Consider the following 19,213-nt stretch of genomic DNA (forward strand, 5'->3'; position numbering starts at 1 on the left):
AATTCTAATGTCTTATATTTATATAATGCTTTATTAAACTCTGTCATATGGGTTGTTCTTCAAAGCAGCATTTGGACTTGGACTGTACAGGAGATAATTTTTGTATTGTATCTGGGAGGAGAGTTTTGCCTGCTGTCCCTCTGTGTGGCACACATTTCAACCTCTGCAATGCCTGGTCTTCAAGGCCCAAAGCAAATGTCACCTCTTCAAAAAGGTTACCAATTCTCTTTGACAATTGCTTACTTCTCTGAGTAGTTTTAGAACTTTCTACACACTTGTATTATTCTTATTTCATTTCCCTGTAATTATTTATTTCCTAATCTTTTGTTCTCTCTAACTTTCTCTTTCTTTCTCCCTCCTTCTCACCAGACCACTTACCAAGAAAGCATTATGAACCAAAGTTTGATTACTTTTGCACCTAAGAACAGGGGTGTCGGAGCTGAGAAAGGGTCTATAGACTTGTACCTCAAGTTCTCAAAGATCCAAGGACCTCAATGCATATGACTGGATTCCTGTCACATCATACTTCAATCCTGAAGTCAGAATTGGGGAAAGAAAATCAGTTTAAATAAGTTAAGGGGGAAAGCAGTTGGAAAAGGTGAAGTGAGAACATAGCCCAAGATTTCTTGATTGTAGATGCCAAGGGCTTTTCCTGAAGTTCAGTCTGTTTTATTTTAGTCAAGAGATAGTTATTATAGGAATCTTACCTAGGAACCTTTTAGTTTATCTTTTGTATTTTTAAATATGCCTAATTGTGTCCTATAAAATGTACTATTCACTAAGGCTGTTATACACAATTGTGATACACTTCTCCCCTTTCATCTGTTTAAGAAATGCAGTGAATGAGCTTTATTAACTCCAGCATCCCACAACGATCTGCATTGTCATTATCTATGACATTTTGCCTTTTTTCTCCTCAGATCTCTTTAGAAAGCATTCATGACTGAATCAGTTTTATCTACTGTTGAATATAAAATTTGCTGAGACCATTTCAAATGCATTGTGATAGTGCAAATAGGCAACATTTACCTGATTCCCTTCATCCTCTAATTTTGTCATTTGTCTGAAAAGAGCTATTGATTGTGTTGCGTACCATTTGCTCTTTATAGAACCAACCATGCTGGTTAACTTGCTTAGGATTCTGTCATCCTCCAGATGTTGATAAACTTCATCTTGTTGGGCCTGCTTTATAATTTTTCTGTTGGCATTAGACTTACCAGGCCATCATTTTCAAGTTCACTTTTCTTGCTTTTTGAAAGGTGTACTTGCCCCTGTGCATTTGGAGATTTTCTATAACATACAATGGATGTGACAGCATCTGAGCTTTTTCTGTTTGAGACTGACACATTACATTAAAAGCAACTATTTACAGAACAGTCTCTTAAAATGCAAACATCGTGGGAAATTGACTTGTCTTTAATATTCTAATGACAATTTGCTTTTAATCATGTGGCTTTATATTGCAATAACATCATAAGTATATGAAGAGCCAGCAAGAAGGGAAATATTGAAATTGGGTAGGGGGATGGAAGAGGGAATAAGGGACAAATGAAAGGGCACTTATATAAGCTTTTTTGCCATTTGGAATAAATGACTCATTTTTTTTTTCAAGGAAGAGCTAGCTCTTCATTAAGTATAATTCTTCCACCTCAGCCCCCACAATCTTGCATATAACAGTAGAACAAAAGTTAAATACAAAAATTATAATCTATATTACATTGAGAGAGGGAATAATACGTAATTCACAAATCAACTTTAGGATGATACGGGAAAAATACATGTAATTTTAAAATGCTCTCTGTTTTCAAGAAAAAAAATGAGTATGGATCTTCGGCAATGATTATAACTAATAATTACTCAGCACTTATTGCATGCTAGGGAGTTTACATGCACGTTCTCATTTAATTCTCATAAACTTATGGGGTAGATGCTGTTATCCACAGTTTGTCTATAAGGTACAGAGAAGCTACTCGCCCTGTGAAGCAAAACTAGTAGGTGGGGAGGAAGGGATTCAGATCTAGGCTACCTGCTCTTCAACCCTACCAAGATTTCAGCTCATGTCCCACAGGATTAATCCTCTTTTGGCGTGTGTGTGTGTGTGGGGGGGGGGGTGGGGGGTGGGGGGTGTCCTTCATTTGCTGTTAGAGCCCCAGTGGTATTCAGCCTCTGATCTTGTACTTAAATTTTCCTGATCTGTCTTGCTTCAGTTGTTTATTGTTGTTTGTTAAATACAGCCTACCAGACCATAATATTTAAAATGAACTTATTGCATAATGAAAGTGATATTTGTGAAAACTTGAGAAGAGATTTCAAAGTCATCTTAGTGGAGCAGGTATTCTTAATGTAAGAAAATTAATACTGAAATGAAACTTTCCTGATTTAAAATTAAGAAATGCAAATGCTTTATGGTATTTTTGGCAGGGTAGGGAATGTTAAACATATTGTCTCATTATAAACAAATCCTTATTTAATATGTAGAGTTAAATTACCATGCTGGGTATGATAAAGTACAAAAGCCACGTAACCTTCTATTCAGTCTTTGTTAGATATTTTGTATTTTTAGTCAGTCACTTATCCACCTGTTCTTACATTCTTTGATGAATGTTTATAAGACCCATTGAATGAGTACCAGTTAGCCCCAAGATATCTACTTTTCTATCATAAGAACAGGATGACAATATACTTATCTCTAGGTACAGCTATAGTACATCTAGAATTGAGAGAAAAATCTAGATATTTTATGGTCAATAAACACTGTTTGGCCCTTGTAAATAATTTATAATATTTTATTATCAATTCAAAAGTTTATTTTTCTGGAACATACATGTCATATCATGAGGAGTTTTGTGTTGCAACCAAAAGCATGACATTTAATGATCAATTATTGCTAAAGCGTATTATTATTGGCTAAATGATTAGAATAGTTTATCAATAAAATAATAGACTGTTTCTTTCTCCTTTAAAGACTCTGGTACTATTTTCATAATATATACTTAAAAGGAATTTAGGGTCACCATAGCACATCAATATATTGGAAGTTATTCTAGGTATGCTTGGAGTTGGGATTTAATACTTACTGTGAAATTAAATATCTGGTAAAAGTAGCATGCTTTCCTTAGGAAAAAAACATGTTCAATTTTAATTACTCAGATCTTGGACTATGAAGGAAGAGGCTATTATCAAGATGTAATAAGTTTATCATAATTTTCAACAACCTAATTTATTATCTTTTGTGTATATTGTAACTTGGCACTTTAAATTTGGCTTAGAATACTTATAAAAAACTTTCTGACATTATATAATTATTTACCAATCTGATCTGTTAAAATTGTGCCTCAAACCTTAATTAGGAACATAAGTATGATTTCCTAACATGTGAGATTTTAGAGCATTAGTGTTATTTATTTTCATTTTTCTTCTCCACAGGAGTAGACAGAATCCATTGGTTTAATTACATTGGTGAAGATAGTAAATTATTTTTCATGGTTTTTATCATTCTTCAATATTTTGTTTACATGAATAAACTTATTAAGACATTTAATTTGTAAGTACAAAGACTCCCATAAGCCACTCTCTACAGCCTCCATCTTTTATTCCCTTTGTGAAAATGTAAAGTCCTCACAGCTGCTTTAGAGATATAAAAAGCTCCGATTTGTTTGAAAAAGCTTCAATGCGCATAGGCAATGTTTAAAGAGGCTTTGGCAAAATAAAAAGTAAAAAGCTTTTAAAGCAGCTGTAGGGATTCTGTCAACTGAGAAGCAAGTCCAAGATGGCAGTGTACATGGGAAATCCATCCAGCTTGGGTCATCAGTTGCTTCTTGAGGTTGGTCTGACAGCTGGGGTAGTCTTATTATTGCCTCAGGGCCCTTACTGACCAGGATTAAATTCAGCCCTATCCCAGGGTCCTCCAAAATGCTTAGCTGAATAACTCCAATGGACTAATTTAAGGGAAAAAAAATCAAATAACTATCTGCTCAGTTACATATATTTGGCTAAGGCAATAAAAATTGATTTCTAAGATGTTGGAAGGTCTTCTTAATCATGAAAGAGAATTAAAAATTACCAAGTTATATTTTCATTTCATACTTAAAATATTTTTTCCACTTTGAAGTATTATTTCAGTTCTCTCTAAAAATTTTATCTTATGCATATATACAGTTTCAATTAACAATGAGAAAACAGATACTAGTTTCCTTTGTCTGTGTTTCCTAAATGTTGATTTATGTCCTATGTTAGACACTGTGAAAGATGTAAAAACTCTATAGGCTAACTCCCTGCCTTCAAAGACAGTATGTTCTCTTTGAGGGAGAAGGGAAATATATACATGAATAATTAAATAGCAACAGAAGGAAGTATAAAGATGTACTGATATTTTTTACACTAGAAAATGCATTTAACTACATACTAAATGATTTACATATATGTAGTGATCTTCTTAGAATGTTGTAAAAGCAAATGGAAACATTCAGATTTTGAAAAAAAAATAATACTTAACATATAATACTGCTATTTACTAGTTGAATTACTTTGATTTCCTTGAGATAATTCCTTGAGATAACCCTACCTTGTAGGGTTCTTTCAAACTATTGAGAAAGTAAAGGTCCCATGTCAGGCTTAAATTTGGTCCTGAGATTTTTTTTTTTTTAAATGAGATAAAATTTTCCCAAGTATGCTGATAATGGGGATTTAATATTCATCATGCAATTCACTAGAAAAATATAGCCATGCTATTCTTAGAAATAATATGTTCAATTCCAGTTACTCACACATGTGAGGAGGACTGGGTAGGTTTGGGGTCTTTTTCTAAGTCCTCTTTGTCAAGAACAATGTGTTAATCCACTCTCAGTTCCTGTGATAAAATACCTGAGAAACTCAACTTAAGGGATGAAAGGTTTGTTTTGGCTCACAGTTTCAGTCCACGGTTACTTGGTCCCATCATGTTGGTCAGAAGGGATGTAGAATATCATAGTGGAGAGCACATTGTGGAGCAAAGCTACTCATCTCATGGTAGTTTGAAAGCAAAGAGAGAGAAAGAACAAGACCAGGATCCCAATACTCCTTCCATGAACTAACTTCTTCCATATTAGTTCCCACCTGTAAAGTTTCCATTACTTTCCAATACTGCCACGGGCTAGTGACCAAACTTTTAAATGCATGGCCTTTGAGGGAAAATTTAAGATTCAAACTACACAAGCAACAACTGAGAAAAGAAAGTGGAAAGGGATCACCTGAATGTGAGTATTGAAGAGAATTTTGGAAGCGAGGAAGGATGAGATACAAAATGTCCCTTGGAAGTTCAGTGCTACTCAAAATTGGTTGGTGGACCATTGTTGGCTCATGAACTGCTCATAGTGAAATTAACACAGAAACTGAGATTTCACTGTTTAGAAGTTTCTATATCAGTTTTATTAGAGTAATTTCATGTCTGTTGATTTAATAGTGACATTTTGAGGCTGTATCTTCTAATGTCTTCAAGGATTTTTTTCTTTTTCTTCTAAATTTCTCTGAAACTTATAGTTGTATCAGCTAGATCTTTACCTCAAATAATTAGAAAAGTCCTGTTCCATTAGATAATTTTGGTTCCATTAATTGCAAGTTAACATTTGGCATTTGAGTATTTTTTACTCAACTGAAGTTTCTCCTGTTTTTTTGACTGTAATTTGCATAATATGTGCTTCTCAGGGTGATGTGGGCCTTTGGGGCTTTGAGGACTTCATAATATGTGTCTGTCTGTGACTGCCTGAATGAAGGCCTTCTGGGAAGCAGGGAAAAATAAAGGTTTTCATTTTTTTGTTGTTTGTTTGTTTTGTTGTTGTTGTTTTTTGCCAATGTCTGATGAGATGGGAAACTTGTAAACAAATCAGTGAAGGTTTATTAATAAAGAACATCACAGCAGCAAGGGAATAAATAGCAGTTGTCCATCAAACAGCTGTGAGGCAAATGCCAGGCCCTCTAGAATACTCACAGGATCGTGGACAGGTTGATTGAAGTTGGGTAGTGCTACTACTCAGGTAAATACCAGTGGTCATCATTTCCATCCCTGATGACTTACATGCCCCCGCCTTAAACTCTGGTAAATAACTTGAGGGAAGTGAGGACTCAGAGAAGACACTTAGGGCATTGTAGGTAAACCAGGTGGGAAGGGCAGGAAAGCCATCTACAAACACAAGCCCTGTTGGCTGCTTTCATTTCCTCCTAACTTCTGGCTGCTTTTCCTTTATTTATGTGAGTGTATGAGTGTCTGTGTAAAATGTCGCAGGCAAGATTGACCCTGGATTTCTAGACTGTAGGTGTCAGGAGCCAAGGATGAGGTATTTTTGGTATTGGCAGCTGAACGGAAAGTCAGCACTAACTAGCCATTGTCAGTGTTTAGACGGCAAGTAGATTGTCAATGGATGCCTAATTTTGCTTCATGTTTTTCAAAGAAAAAAAATATTGCATAAAAGTCTATTAATTTTAAGCTTTTTTTATAGAAAAATGTTTGAAAACTTTAAAATTTTATTTACAAATACTTTTTTATTTTGGGTTCCTTCCCTCCCCCTCCCCCAAGGGCTCCATCTTGAATCAGAAAAACACAAAAGACAGAATGACTTTATTTTGGAAGCCCCAGAGAATTATTAGAGTGATTATTTATTTATTTTTTAATTTTTTAAAAATGTTTTTGAGATCATTGTAGATTCACATGCAGTTGAAGGAAACAAGGGAGATGTGTTGTACGAACCCTTCACTCTGTGTCCCCCAAGGTAACAAACACTTTCCATAAATGTAAGGTTGGCTGAGGCAACATCATAATGAAGAAATGAATATTGATATGCTCCATAGGATTAATTTTTATCTCACCAGTTTTATATGTGCTGGTTCATGTGTAATAATTCCATTCAAGGTTATCATATTGGAGCTTTGGGTACTCACCACCAGAGTCCTGATACAGAACACTTGCATCACAGGTTCCTTTTGCTGTCTTTTCACAGCCAAAGCCACTTTACTTCCTCTCCTCACCCTTAACCCCCAGCAAGCACTGATCTGTTTCCATTTATATTATTTTTTAAAATTTCAGTACTATGATCTAAATGGAATCAGACAGTATGAAAGATTCAGTGATTGGCTTTTTAATTCAGCATTAATCTCTTAAAATCCAATTTTATCAATAGTTCATTTCTTTTTTATTGCAGAATAGCATTCTGTGGTGTGGATATACCACAGTTTCTTTCCATCATTCACTCACTGAAGGACAGTTGGATTGTCTCCTTAGAGTCTTTCCCTTACAAATGCAAAATTCTCCTTTATTATTTTCCTTAAAAAATGGAATATGTAGTTACTGAGCACTCTCATGTACCAGATGGTGTGCTAAACATTTTTCATACAGCAATTTGTTTACAAAACAATTTTATGCAGTGCTTTCTATTATCATACGTGGGAACAATCAGTTTCAGCAAGTGAAATAGCCTGCTGAGGTCACAAAGTGAGCAAACTGAAGAGGGAACTTAGGATACTTGATTGTGGCGCCCAACATTTGATTTTTTCTTTTTCCATACTAACCAGTTAAGTGCAGTTATAGTTTTATGTTTAATTGCTTTTAGTTTACCCAATATATAATTTCATGTATTTGTACAAAATTTCTGAATACATAAGTAAATAATGGAAAGAGACATCAAAACATATCTGACACATAAATGGAGAAATATTTACTTAAAAATCACTGTTTATTATTGCAAATGTCAATCTAATATCATTATCCCATGAAGAACTTAGTCATGCAAAGGGAGTTGTCAGTATTCTTCCTTTAGTTTATTTCTTGGCCTCAAGGGCCGAAAGAATTGTGGAGTGGGAGGAGGAGAATATGTGTGGAGGGGCAGAGGGTTAAGTGTAGAACCCGAGTTGAATTTATAGTGTCCTACAAACTGGCCCTAAATTGTCTCTTTTTTATTTTGATAATTATGCCTATACTAAAAAGGATAGCCAGATTGTCCTGGGATAAATGGACTTCTCAACATCTGGACATGAGTCTCCCTCTGGATCCAAAATTACCTGACTAGTGAATATTTTTGGTTGGAAATACTAGCCGTAATCTCAGTTCCTGGATAGAACATCAATGTATGAACAGCAAGCAAAACTTTCCCTTTTGCCTGTGAGATGGCACTTATGGAGTCTGGGCAGCACGATCTCCAAAACACTAAAGAAGCTGCCTATTTTTAGGGATGGTATTGTGGCCACTACTGGGAAGCTGAGGTTTTCCATTTTTCTGGAGAAACTGGATAAATTTCTTAGGGCATATCTTAACGCATTCAGTTAGTCATAAAGTAAAGACCTCAGATTGGGTAATTTCTAAACAATAGGAATTTATTGCTCACAGTTCTAAAGATTGAGAAGTCCAAGATCAAGGTGCCAGCAGATTTGGTGTCTCATGAGGGTTCATTCTTTGCTTCAAAATGCTATCTTTTTATTTGGCCTCACATAGTGAAAGGAACAAAAAACTTCCTTAGGGTCTCTCTTATAAGGTTGCTAATTCCTTTCATGTGGGAAGAACCCTCATGACTTAATCAAGTCCTCCCAGAGCACTACCTCCTAATACTACTGGGAATTTAGGTAGAAGCATAAGAATTTGCAGGGCACCCAGTCATCCAGAATATAGCAGGCCATTTCCAAAGCACAGAGGTCAAGGCCTGCACACTTAGTGGAAATTGAGGAGACAGTGGTGAAGCAGTGAGGCACACTCAACAATTACATGAACAATATGATGGGAGCAATTTATGCTACACCTTGAGAAGGATGTGGAGTTGACTGGTTCTTGACAAAAATCATGATGGATGTCACTAGCTATGACCTGGGGAATACAAGATCAGCAGGAGGACAGGAACTCTGTCGGTTCCTTTCCTTCTCTTATCCACCTCTTTTGATACTTGAGGCAATTATAATGGTACCAATTAGGTCTTGGATTGGTAATTCCAACAACAAATTTCCAATAAGATTTGTAAGAAGTCTGAGTGCTGTGTGATCTTGTATCAGGCACATACATACAATCAACCAGGAGGAAAGAGATCTTGGCTCTAGTTCTGAGTTTGCAAAGTCCTTCTGACAAGTCACTTTATCCTGCAGGGTCCTTGCATGCATAATATAAGGAAAATTTGGGGTAATTTTTCAATATTAATATGTATTAACTTTGTGCAAAATACTAAACATCCTGTTCTTTCAAACTATCACACTTCATTACTAATTATATTGTTATTTAAATTGAACAATTAACATTTCAAAATTACTTTTTAAATGTCTATCTAAATATATATATAAAATTTTGAATGTATGTATTTTAAATTTATATATTTATTTAAATTATTACCTATATATATAATGTAGAAAACATGTCAAGAACATTCTTTTGGCTCATTTGCCATTAGCAGCTTTAAATATTTGTGTTGGTTAAATCTACCCAGATAAATGTGTTTTGTTTTGTTATGACGCTTTTCCTCAGGTTTCATCTGTGAAAGTGAGAGTGCAGACAGGAAAGGTAGAGGTGATGCCATCTGACTGAATGCTGATAAACAAGGTGAAATCCATTTGTTTAACAGGATGCCCTACATAGTAAGTGGAGATAAAAGGGCACAGTGAGATTTGAATAGACAAGAAGCTCCATTGGTCCCTCTACTCAAAAATGCTGCCTCTCCAATGACTTGAAGGTTACTTTAGAGTGGAAGTTCTTTCTGAAGAAAATTAAACACTTCATTTATTGCATATTGCATCACTCCTAGCCACACCTAGAGGCAATATGTTAAGCAGCTGATTGGGGAACAAGGGAGGGGGGAAGAGGCAATAAGAAAACCCACAAGTATTTTATTTTTTTTGAAGATATTTTGAATGGAGTGGTTGTCCTCATTTCCATTTCAGAGGATTTGTCGCTGATATACAGGAATGCCTTTGATTTATGCGTGTTGATTTTATATCCTGCCACTTTGCTGAATTCATTTATTAGCTCTAATAGTTTCTTTGTAGAGCCTTTTGGGTCTGCTAGGTATAGAATCATATCATCTGCAAATAGTGATAATTTAAGTTCTTCTTTTCCTATTTTTATGCCTTTAATTTCTTTCGTCTGTCTAATTGCTCTGGCCAGTGTTTCGAGAACTATGTTGAACAGAAGTGGAGAGAGAGGGCATCCCTGTCTTGTTCCAGATTTTAGAGGGAATGCCCTCAGTTTTTCTCCATTCAGAATGATGCTAGCCTGAGGCTTAGCATAGATTGCTTTTACAATATTGAGGTATGTTCCTGTTATCCCTAGTTTTTCTAGAGTTTTGAACATAAAGGGATGCTGTACTTTGTCGAATGCTTTTTCCGCATCTATCGAGATGATCATATGGTTCTTATTTTTAAGTCTATTGATGTGGTGAATAACATTTATTGATTTCCGTATATTGAACCAGCCTTGCATCCCAGGGATGAATCCTACTTGATCATGGTGTACAATTTTTTTGATATGTTTTTGTATCCGATTCGCCAGAATTTTATTGAGGATTTTTGCATCTAGGTTCATTAGAGATATTGGTCTGTAGTTTTCTTTCTTTGAAGTGTCTTTGTCTGGTTTAGGTATCAGGGTGATGTTGGCCTCATAGAATGAATTTGGAAGTTCTCCGTCCTTTTCTATTTCCTGAAGTAGCTTGAAAAGTATTGGTATTAGTTCTTCTTTAAAGTTTTGTAAAATTCTGCTGTAAACCCATCCGGACCTGGGCTTTTCTTAGTTGGTAGTCTTTTTATGGTTTCTTCTATTTCCTCAATTGATATTGGTCTGTTTAGGTTTTCTATATCCTCCTGACTCAATCTGGGCAGATCATATGACTTAAGAAATTTATCTATGCCTTCACTATCTTCTAATTTATTGGAGTATAAGGATTCAAAATAGTTTTTGATTATCTTCTGTATTTCTGAAGTATCTGTTGTGATATTGCCTTTTTCATCCCGTATGCTGGTAATTTGAGTTCTCTCTCTTCTTCTCTTCGCTAGCATCGCTAAGGGTCTGTTGATTTTGTTTATTTTTTCAAAGAACCAACTTTTAGTTTTGTCAATTTTTTCAATTGTTTCTTTTGTTTCGATTTCATTAATTTCAGCTCTGATTTTAATTATTTCTTGCCTTCTACTTCTTTTGCTGTTGTTTTGCTCTTCTTTTTCAAGGATTTTGAGATGAAGTATGAGATCATTTATTTGTTGGTTTTTTCTTTTTTTAAGGAATGAACTCCAAGCAATGAATTTTGAAAGACTTATACAATGAAAACTACAGAACCCTAAAGAGAGAAATAGAAGAAGATCTTAGAAGATGGAAAAATATACCCTGTTCATGGATAGGCAGAACTAACATCATCAAAATGGCGATATTACCAAAAGTTCTCTATAGGTTTAATGCAATGCCAATCAAAATCCCAACAGCATTTCTTGTAGAAATAGAGGAAGCAATCATGAAATTCATATGGAAAAATAAAAGACCCAGAATAGCAAAAACAATGCTAAGCAGGAAGTGTGAATCAGGCGGTATAGCGATACCACACTTCAAACTATACTACAGAGCAATAGTAACAAAAACAGCATGGTACTGGTACCAAAACAGGCGGGTGGACCAATGGTACAGAATAGAGGACACAGAAACCAATCCACAAAACTACAACTATCTTATATTTGATAAAGGGGCTAAAAGCATGCAATGGAGGAAGGATAGCATCTTCAACAAATGGTGCTGGGAAAACTGGAAATCCATATGCAACAAAATGAAACTGAATCCCTTTCTCTCGCCATGCACAAAAGTGAATTCAAAATGGATCAAGGAGCTTGATATCAAATCAGAGACGCGCCGTCTGATAGAAGAAAAAGTTGTCTACGATCTACAGTCGGTGGGGTCGGGCTCCAAATTCCTCAATAGGACACCCATAGCACAAAAGTTAATAACTAGAATCAACAAATGGGACTTACTCAAACTAAAAAGTTTTTTTTCAGCAAAAGAAACAATAAGAGAGGTAAATAGGGAGCCTACACCCTGGGAACAAATCTTTACTCCTCACACTTCAGATAGAGCCCTAATATCCAGAGTATACAAAGAACTCAAAAAATTAGACAATAAGAGAACAAACAACCCAATCAACAAATGGGCCAAGGACCTGAACAGACACTTCTCAAAGGAGGACATACAGTCAATCAACAAGTACATGAAAAAATGCTCAACATCTCTAGCTGTCAGAGAAATGCAAATCAAAACCACCCTAAGATACCATCTCACTCCAGTAAGATTGGCAGCCATTATGAAGTCATACAACAACAAGTGCTGGCGAGGATGTGGGGAAAAGGGTACACTTGTACATTGCTGGTGGGACTGCAGATTGGTGCAGCCAATTTGGAAAGCAGTATGGAGATTTCTTGGAAAGCTGGGAATGGAGCCACCATTTGACCCAGCTATTCCCCTTCTTGGTCTATTCCCTAAAGACCTAAAAAGAGCATGCTACAGGGACACTGCTACATCAATGTTCATAGCAGCACAGTTCACAATAGCAAGACTGTGGAACCAACCTAGATGCCCTTCAATAGACGAATGGATAAAAAAAATGTGGCATTTATACACAATGGAGTATTACTCTGCATTAAAAAATGACAAAATCATAGAATTTACAGGGAAATGGATGGCATTAGAGCAGATTATGCTAAGTGAAGCTAGCCAATCCCTAAAAAACAAATGCCAAATGTCTTCTTTGATATAAGGAGAGTAACTAAGAACAGAGTAGGGACGAAGAGCAGGAGAAGAAGATTAACATTTAACAGGGATGAGAGGTGGGAGGGAAAGGGAGAGAGAAGGGAAATTGCATGGTAATGGAAGGAGACCCTCAGGGTTATACAGTGGAGGGGGTAGAGAGAGAGGAGGGGAGGGGAGGGGAGAGGTGGGGAGGGGGGAGGGTGGAGGATGGGAAAGGCAGCAGAGCACAACAGACACTAGTATGGCAATTTGTAAATCAATGGATGTGTAACTGATGTGATTCTGCAATCTGTGTATGGGGTGAAGGTGGGAGTTCATAACCCACTTGAATCAAAGTGTGGAATATGATATGTCAAGAAATTTGTAATGTTTTGAACAACCCACAATAAAAAATTAAAAAAAAAAAGAAAACCCACAGCGCTGTGCAACCAGCAGAGGTCAGGCCTTGGGTGCCTTCTGCTCAGGGCTTCCCTAGCACTTTTTTTGGGGGGGGGGCATTTAAAGAATTCCAGCTTACAGGAACCACACCAGGAAAAAAAAGTACCTCTCTTGTCATTCTGTCCTAACATTAGCTATAAATTGCCACTGATAAAAATAACTTCACAGGGAAATTACTCCTGAGGAAGAAATTCATTGTCTAATGAAAGCAAACAATTTCATCTGAATCTGTATAAAAGCAATAATCTTCAACAAAAACCTTCTTTCAACACTAAACTCATTTTACTAGATTTTCGGTGTCTAACCCTGGCAATGTGTCTTTTATGCTTATTAAAAGAAACACTTTGACGTGCTTTTGTTTCCAGATGCTTTACATCTCTTTATTAATTTCAGTTAAAAAAAGCAAAATTCTCACAAGCTGTCATTTTTTTTTTTTTAAATCTTAACAGGCTTTTTTTTTTTTTTCTTTAAATGCTAGCTTGATATCCTGATAAGCTTCCCTGAATAATTTGTAATAGTAAATTTTGACTTTGGTATTTACTTATGATTATTTCATTACTTGATCATTTCACCACTTGGAAGACCAAAGCAATTCACACACACTGAGATGAAGACGGAATACAGGGGAATATTTCTATCAATAAAAGAGTCAGTTGTTGTAATAAGGTTAGCATAAATTGGTGTAATATTTATAGTAAACAAATTATCTGTTTATTAAATATCTTATAAAAGAAGTAGGACAGCTATTATTTATTTCTATTACAGCTGAAGAAACAAGTTCAAGGAGTGACAAATGACCAAGGCACATAATTACCAGAGATTCCAGAAGAATCTAGAACTTTTGCTCTTGGTTGAGTAATCTCTTTTTTTTTTTTTTTTAAACTCTTTATTTATAAATTTAGGGTTTTTTGGCGGGGAGGTGGGTACTGGGGATTGAACTCAGGGGCACTGGACCCCAGCCCTATTTTGTATTTTATTTAGAGACAGGGTCTCACTGAGTTGCTTAGTATCTCACTTTTGCTGAGGCTGGTTTTGATTCATGATCCTCCTTCCTCAGCCTCCAGAGCTGCTGGGATTACAAGTATGCACCACTACATTCAGCATAAATTTAGTTCTTAATATTCAAATAAATTAAAATAACAGTGAACCTCTGGGACATGTTAGAATTACTGATTTGTAACAGCTGGTTAAAATTAAAGCCCCTGATGAGCTACAAAGAGGAATCCTCAAGATGGTAGCCAAGAATCCTATCAATCTCTTTACCATTTTAAGAATGCAAAAGGGTGAAGAAAATAAAGAGAGAGAAAGTGAATTGTATGGTCTCTTTGGAGAGAGGAGAAGTGATTGTGTGGCTTCCAACTTCCTAGGGAGCAGAAAGCTTCTGATATGTCCCAGGGCTCTAGCCTGGAGGAATTGACTTCCAATTGCTCAGTTGGAGCATGATAGATGGCTTCCCTCCCTCCTGACTCAAGGCCAAGAGCAGGGAAGTAGAGTGTCACTTTTGGTTACTACAACATCTATTGTGCAAAGAACAAACGTGTGTTTCCCATGGACAACATGAGGATGCAACAGGAGAGAAAGAACTGATCAAAATCCTTCCTGAGAAGCTCATTCCAGAGGGTAAGGGAACACCAACAAAGACAGAGGACCCACCCTAATGCCCAAGTTAGTACAGTAATACAGTAATTTAGGAAGGAGGATCAGGGCAAACAGAGAGACAGAGAGTGAGTTTTTTGTTTTTGTTTTTGTTTTTGTACTGGAGATTGAACTCAGGGGCACTTAACCACTGAGCCACATCCTCAGGCCTTTTTTGAAATTGCAATCCTCCAGGCTTAGCCTCCTGAGCTGCTAGTATTACAGGAGTGCACCATTGCACCCAGGTGAGAAAGAAATCATCCTTTTCCAACCTCAAGGTTCCAGCCTCAGATGGGTTAGGAGAAAGGGTTTTTCTATTTTTAAATGAGGATTAGAATGTTCCATTGGAACGTTTGAAAGAAGATTGGAATACATTGAACTGGATAATTTTAATTACTGAGATTGTATGCAATTTTTAAAAACTGGACTTTATGTTTTTTTAAGATCAGCTTCTAGGTTATTGATTTAGGTGCATTTCTTTCCATTTTTATCTTTGGCTACCATGCACACCATTTTATATTTTGCTTTTGATATTTTCCTATGATAGATTATCATAGGTAATTCCATGCTGTTATGTAATCTCCATAATCATCATTTTAATGGCAGCATTGAGCTCCCTATACATGGGTCATCATTTGCTTTCCCATTTCTGTGCTGTTGAATATACAGGCAGTTTAGAAATTTTTCAAAATAGGATTTTGTATATTTTAATGTAGGTTGTTTGTTTGTTTACAATACGGGTTTACTATCACTATGATTTTTATGGCAATTTTCGAGTTTATCTTATAATTACAAATTATTATGTTTGTAATTTCAACTCCTACTGTTACCAAATATACATGAGAGAAAACCTATATTTTACCCAGCCAATTTTGGGGGGGGGGTTTCTCTTTTTCAAGAAATGTGCTAATTTGACATGCTAAAATGTTTCATTGTAATTAATGGTGCTTGGTGATTTTCTCATTAATTTTTTTCATTAGAAAGTATTTCTTTATTTGTTTATTGAAAGTATTCTTACTAAGGGGAAAGCAAGGAACAAGAGATGGGTAGGTGAGAAATAAAAGACGAAGTCCTGGCAGAGATACACACTAGAGTTTATTTGTCAGAGCTGACAAATAAAGGCCATCTCTCTATAGGATAGAGAGGCAAAACAGGCTTGAGTTCTGGGACTTATATAGGGGAGGCTCAGGAATCAGAGCTGGGCAAGTCCTAATGCAGGGGAAATTTTGGGTTGGGTCGGTATGAGGGAGTGGTGAGCCTTTCTCAAAAACGCCCTTGGGCGGGAAAGGGAAACTTTTTCCTTAAAATGGCTGTCACTTAAGATGGCCATGTAGATGCTAAGCAAGGAATTCATATTTATATATTTTTCTAAGATGCCAGCATAATATAATTTTTACAGTGTTACCCCTATAGTTCATTTACTTTACTCATAATTTCTACTTGAAGTTTTTTTGTTGTTGTTGCTATTCCCAATGGGACTTGTTCAATTTCCTATATAGAATTGGAATATTTATTTCCCTGGGTGTTTTCTACTCTTTAATTTTGCTGAACTCTTATAATTTTTTTTTCAATTGAATAGTTTTCTAGAGGTTCTACATCATATCATCTACAAGTAACACAAATATTTTTCTGTTCCTATTATGGTTTTACTTATTGTTGATTATCAAATTATGAAATCTATCAGAATTTTATAAATAGCATTAGTTTTAAAATAGGGAGGCTGTTGGCCTTTCTCCTGATTCAAAGAAAAAGACTATCACTCTCTGCACCCAGTACAATGCTAAATATCAGTTTGAAATAAATTCTCCCAAATCATCTTTCTTTCTTTCTTTTTTAAAGGTTTTAAATTATAAATGGGCATAGTATTTTATCAAATGCCTTCTGTTATCCCGAATTAAAGGTATAATGCAATTTTTCTTATTTATCCTTTTTATGTGACATATAGTGTTAATCAACTTTATAAATGTAATACACTTTTCATTGCTGAGATGAATATCCTTTGACATAATAAATTGCTGACTTCTATTCCTGTTGCGCAAAGCAATCATGGGCAATATCACTGGCAAAGCACAGTAGATTTGATACAGAGTTTATGGGAAGAAATTTACCAGCACACACTGATTCCTGAAATCTCATTGCCCTACAAACTTAGGGAGCACATGGTGCACAGTAGCTCATGTGTCAGAATGAAGTCTAGCTCTGGTCTTACCCTATATGTTTATGCAGAAAATCAGGAAGCATGAATGTGCTTATGAAAGATTAGAGGATCACTGGTCTGGAAGAATCCTTTTTTAAAAAGGGGTTGGATCCCCAGGATATAGGTTTGGTATTGGTCTGTTCTTACCTTGTGACAACTCATATCTCTTGAATCAATTCTCTACTAGATCATCAAAAGGAAGAGGAAATGAACCTTTAGTGTCAGGGAGATTTGTCTCTCTTCTGTTCTCTGTTTACTTCATTAATAATATCAGTATTCATATTCATCTAAAAGGCTGACTATTACAGTTTTTTTTTTAAATTTCCATATAGTCCTGAATCTTGTTTTGCTATATTTCATTTGAAATAATAGTTATTGTAATGTTCAGGAATCTTTTCATTTGAACCATATGATTAATTTTGAATGTATTTTTGTGGGTCTGACTTTCAATGAAGCAGTTTCTTTTTCTGTTGGTTGTTCTGTTGCACAGAAAATGCTTTGAATGTTATTATCTTTTGCAATAATTTGGTAAATGGAAATTATAATTTTAATTTTACCAGTGAGAGATTTAATAATTTTTGTAGATTTCTCAAATTTGCACGTGATGGTTTTACAAAAAAAAAAGAGACAACTTTGAACTTCATTTTATGTAAAACTAAGCATAGTACTTTTGCTCTTTTCTCTCCCTACCTGATGTACTTTTCATTAGTTTAATCAGAGGTTGCAAACCCTGTTATTTTAAAAAAGTGTTCTTTTTTCAAAGCATATTTTGTCATTATATCCTTGTTAGTTTCCATAGTTACACTAGTTATTTAGACTTATCAGCATCAATCTTTCTCCCAATAACATTGTGTGAATTCTGAATATTTTTCTTGATAGTTTCTGTGTTTTCTACTAGTTCCTTTTACATCATGACTTCTGTTTTAAATTGGATTTATTTTCATTTTCTGGGAGACAGAGTAACATCTTTTACATTTTTTTCTTTAAAGAAAAGAAAAAAATTGAACTCTCTGATGGTAGGTTAATTCTTGGAGGATTCCCTGTTTTTAAATTTAGAGAGTTTCATACCATTTCTATCCTTTGGAAGTCAAAACACAAAGTTAACAAGAGACACACTATTTATTATATTTGCCACAAACATAGTGAAACATCTTATTTACAATTGATATCAGGTCTTTTTTCCACTCTGGAAGGATCTTTTTTTATAATTGGCTTTTGATCCATTAATTTGGAGATGGCCATCATTTGTAAATTGGTTGTATCTATTATCTTCTCTTATCTTTGGATATATTCACTCTGAATTATAGGGTTACATCTCAAGCTTATCCTTTTACTCTCAAAAAGTTATTGTTCTGCCAGGGCAAGTCAACTGTTCGATGCTACCAATGCAGATTTTATTTTAATTTCTAAATTAAAAAAAAAAGATTAAGTTTGATCTCTTGTTATTTTTGTCTAGAAATGTACTTTACATCTCACTGAGAACATAAGTTAAAAGTTAGACTTTTCCCCTCTTTTCTGAAGTAAATCTGTTTCTGGAAAAAATATTTATTTTCAACATTTTCAAATGATAGAACATAAAATACATGCAGAAAATTGCATAAAACATATATATGTTCATGACAAATTATTTAAATTTAACACCCACGTAGCTCTAACATAGATCAAGAAATTGAACATGGCCAACCCCAGATGTCCTTTGTGCAACCAACTACACAATTTTCAGGGTTAAGTACAAAATTGAAATGGGGTCACTTGTAACAAAATATTAAAAATTTTAAGATATCATTAGCAGAGTCTTAAAACAGTGCATAGTCCTTCTGAGTATATGTCCTTGCACAACTGCACAAGTTGCATTCTTAACTTTCAAAGATTCCTTGAAGAGCAAATGAGTAATGTATGTGTAACCAATAGGTTGAATAGATGTAATGCGTGGATTTTTCATCAAAATGCAACTTTGTATTTTATTTCCCACAGTTAGGGTAATTTTCTGTCCTTGGAAGAAAATTCTAGCAGGCTCAAGATTATGAAGATTCTTACTCCTGAAGAAACTTAAAGTCATAAACTTTGTTTCACTTAGATAATTGGAAATCCAAGTGCTAAATAATAACTGGAATTCATTTTTATAGTTTAGTCATTTCTCCCTTAGCTTAGGCTGGCTTTAAGGTGTAGACCTATTGTAGATTTCCATCTGAAATCACTTGTTGTTCTTTAACTGTTTGGATTTA

Source organism: Marmota flaviventris, chromosome 4 (genome assembly GCF_047511675.1).
Source record: "Marmota flaviventris isolate mMarFla1 chromosome 4, mMarFla1.hap1, whole genome shotgun sequence".
In the NCBI taxonomy this organism is placed as follows: domain Eukaryota; kingdom Metazoa; phylum Chordata; class Mammalia; order Rodentia; family Sciuridae; genus Marmota; species Marmota flaviventris.